Source organism: Physcomitrium patens, chromosome 16, assembly GCF_059467195.1.
Source record: "Physcomitrium patens ecotype Gransden chromosome 16, ASM5946719v1, whole genome shotgun sequence".
NCBI lineage: Eukaryota > Viridiplantae > Streptophyta > Bryopsida > Funariales > Funariaceae > Physcomitrium > Physcomitrium patens.
Window position 1 is genome coordinate 330,720 of NC_143425.1, and position 4,585 is coordinate 335,304.

Sequence of the window (4,585 nt, forward strand, 5' to 3'; positions counted from 1 at the left end):
CGTGGTGCAGGTGGTTCTTCATCTCAGGGTCGCCTTCGTGAACTAGTTGGTTGAGATAATCTGACTGGCATAGTATCTATCTCTTGGCTATCCATATCAGAAGACCAAACTATGGCTACTGAAAAAATTCTATTTTATCTTGGAGAAAATAACTACATCAACTACAAATTTTGGTCGTGCTCTCTCCCTTTCTTATATTCTTGGGTGAGCAAGCTTCAGAAAGAAGCTATTGTCGAACCGGCTTAGGTTTATGAGGATGTTATTGATGAAGCTCTTGTACCTTTTGCGGCGCATTGGTGAGATTTTCAGCTAGCTCCCACGTTCGCTCATTAATGTCGTAGCCGCACCAATGAACAAGATACTCCAACTTGCCCCACCTTCGCCGTAAATCTGGCTTCTTTTCAACCTCGTATTCCTCGTGGTTCTCGATCTCAATACTAGGTGGCGGACATTGCACTCTTCCAGGAAAAGATGACTCTCGATAAGGCTCCAACAAAGAAACATGAAAGACTGGATGTACCTTCGTAGAAGCCGATAATTCCAGACGGTACGCCACTGGATTGATTTACTTTTGGATGATAAATGGTCCCAATCTTTGATAGTCTAACTTATCACATGGTCGCTTGGTCTTGATATTCCGTCGAAGAAGCCATGCTTTATCTCCAACTTTGAAAGTAGGTGCTTGATTCCGAAATCTATCTGCAGACGCCTTGTAGGATTCTTGAGCGGATTGTAATTGAAGCTTCAATGTAGTTTGAAGCTCTGATAGTTGCTTCGCAAATCCTTCAGCTGCTGGATTATTATTTGTTGATGGACTCAATAAATCAAGCTTTGGATGATACCCATAGTTGAAAAAGAATGGTGTGTATTGAGTCGACGCATGGAGGGTGTTGTTATATGCAAACTCGGCTAGCGTCAGATATGTGGTCCAATCGTTTTGTTGATAGTTGATGCTGCATCGTAAGTATTGTTCCAAGACTTGGTTCACCCATTCCGTTTGACCGTCAGTTTGAGGTTGAAAAGCCGAAGAAAGCTTGATATCCACCTTCAGTATCTCAAAGTGAGATCTCCAAAACTTTGATACGAACTGGGTTCCTCGATCTGATACGATATCATTTGGTAGTCCATGATATCGATATACATTATTGAGAAAGAGCCTTGTTGTGACTTCACTCGACGATGTCTTCTTGCAAGGGATAAAATGTGCCATTTTTGTAAGCCGATCTACCACGACAAAGATGCTGTCAAATGAATTCGATGATGGAAGGTCCGTGATGAAGTCCATGGAAATTGAAGACCATGGTCGACGTGGAATCGGCAATGGCTGTAGGAGTCCATAAGGGCGATGCCGAGGATTCTTGGATCTTGAACAGATGTCGCAGGGGAGGACAAAATCTTTCACATCCTTCCACATTTGGGGCCACCAAAAATCTCGAGAAATAAGCTCTAAAGTCTTGTTGAATCCAAAATGTCCCTCAGCTGGAAAATCATGGCAAGATTGAAGAGCTCGGAGTCGTGCTGGTCCTTTTGGGATATATAACCGCTCTTCAAAGTATAAAAAATCTTTCTCCACCTTGAACTTGTCGTCATTGGCATGCTGCTTAATATCAATGGCTACTGGATCTTCAATGGTTACGGTACAAACCTAATTCAGGAAGTCAGCATCAATTGGCATAATAGTAGCGCAAAGCAAAAATTGCTCTGGCTTCAACAATATCATACATTGTTGATCAAACGCTGCTTCTCCAGCCTTTGGTACAAGATACGATCTCCTTGATAAGGCATCAGATAGTCCTTGCTACTTTCCAGGTCGATAAGTGATAATAAGATCGAACCTAGATAGCAACATACTCCATAAAGCTTGACGTCGATTTAGAACTCGAGCCGACATGAAATACTCCAAATTCTTGTGATCTGTGTATACGGTCACTGGATGTGCAGCTCCTTCAAGAAAGTGATGCCATTCTTGGAAAGAATCTACTATAGCAAGAAGTTCCTTATCGTGGATCTCATAATTGATTTCATCAGCAGAGAACTTTCGAGAATAGAATGCAACCTGATGGAGCTTCTTGTCTTCTCCCATTTGTGAAAGTACAACTTCCAAAGCAAAATCCGAAGCATCAGTTTCTAAATAGAAGGCCTTTGTAAAGTCTGGATGTACCAAGATTGGAGCCATACTAAATGCGGTCTTCAGGTTTTGAAACGCCTTCTCTGCTAGAGGTCCCCATTCCAGCTTATCCTTGCATGTCAATCGAATGAGAGGAGCAGCAACTTGAGAGTAATTCTTGATAAAGATCCGATAGAAGTTGGCAAAACCAAGAAAGTATTATATGTCTCTAACTGTCTTCGAAACCTCCTAGGACACGATTGCTTCCACCTTCTTGGGGTCCATCTTCAAGCCTTCCGTAGTCGCAATGAACCCAGAAACTCCATCTCTATTTGGTGAAATAAACACTTCTATAATTTGGCATATAGTCCTCACTCGCGTAGTTTCTCCAATATCAAACGAACGTATTTTTCATGTTCTTTCTCATTTTTGGAGAATATCAAAATATCATCCAAATAGATGATAACAAAATTATCAAGGTACTCTCGGAAAATATCATTCATCATATGTTGAAAGACCGCTGGAGCATTGGTAAGACCAAAGGGCATGACATTATACTCAAAATGGCCATACCTTGTACGGAACGCTGTCTTCCACTCATCTCCTTCTTTGATTCGTACGAGGTTGTAAGCTCCCTTTGGATCAATTTTTGTAAAGATCCTTGCATGTCCAAGTTGTTCTAAGAGACCAGAAATCAAGGGTAACGGGTAACGATTCTTCTTTGTTACCTTGTTGAGGCCTTGATAGTCCACGCACATGCGCAACGAGCCATCTTTCTTCTTCACAAATAAGATGGGCGCTCTAGTTGACGATTTTGAATGACGGATGAAGTTCTTGGCTAGATTCTCATCGATATACTTCCGCAACTCCGCCAACTCCATCTGCGATAGATTGTAGATTGGGCCAAAAGGCGGTTGTGCTCCTTCCTATTAGTCTATGGCGCAATCATATGGTCTGTGTTCTAGTAGCATGTCGGCATTTTTCTTTTAAAATACGTCTTTAAAATCCTTATATTACTCCGATATACTTGATGTCGAGATCTTCTCCTCGGTAGTTGGAGCCGCATAAATAACAAACGGTGTGCCTACCTTGAACAATTTTATAAACGCTCTTGCTCCAATGAATAAGGATTTCTCTATTCGGGGTTTTCTACTAGGCTTGCTCTTAGGTGGTTTTGTGGGAAAGGTCATCTTCTGCAACTTCCAATCTATAGATGGGTTATGCTTTTCCAACCAGGAAAGACCAAGAATAACAGGATTTGATGGGGTTCTAATAATATTGAAAATAATATGACTACTATGGTCCTTAAACGTCACTTCTATAGGTTTTGATTCATGGGTGATACTACCAGACAATAAAGGTCGTCCATCTATGACCTCAACGTGAACAGGTTTGGATTTTTGTACTAAAGGGATCTTATGACGCTTTGCAAATTCTTCGTCTAAGAAACAAGCAGATGCTCTTGAATCTAATAATGCTAAGGTTTTCAATTTTTGAGGGCCAATAAACAAAGGGATTGTAAAAAAAAGGGCAGGTTGAGCGGAAAGAAAGGAACCTGGTTGTTGTTGCGATATTTCATTGTCCAGCCGCACGGTTCCTATTGTGGCTGGGCATCCTCGTTTTCCTGAATAAACGCACCCCTAGTCTTGATAATACGTCGATTTTACTTCTTGGGGCAGTTTCCAACTTTGTGGCCTTCTTCACTACAATACAAGCATAGACCTTCTTCCATACGCTGCTTTTTTTCTTTTAGAGTAAGGAATTTGATACGTACCACATCAATTTGCATGTCTTCTACCTCTGAATGTGAATTCCCACTGCTTGCCAACATAGTTGGGGCGTGGCAAACCATATGTTGTCTTGAGCGTCGATCTTGACGACGTTGGAATGGGCGGTTATCGCACTTCACAGCTTGGCTAATAGCTTCGTTGAGCGTTCATGGATCAAGAAGAGTTTGCAGCAAATCCTTCACATCGTCTCAAATCCCAATAGCATTGACTCATTAATGCTTCTTTGTTCCAATTGATGTCGCATGCTAGTTGCTTGAAATCTGATGCATAAATTGATGTAGAGGACATCCCTTGTCGTAGTGACTGGATCTTTGTTGTAGCCCATCGAACCTTATCGTGTTCACCAAATGCTTTCGCAAACACATCCAAAAAGGTTTCAAAGTTGTTTAGTATGGATGATCGTTTCTCAAACAAAGGAACAAACCATGATAGAGCTTGCCCTGTAAGTAAGGTCCCGACAAGCCCAACACGTTGTCGGGGTAGAGAGAGTTTGCCTCAAGAAAGCGCTGGGCTTCTGGCTGTCACTAAATACTCAATCAAGTTTGAAATATAAGGGTAACAATTTTATATATATAAACTCCTCTCCTTTGGATCAATTATATCAATATACAAGCCTTAAAATCCAAAGAACACCAAAATACTTGATAAGGTGTTATAAAAAACTTATATATCCTTATGAGGAATTTTT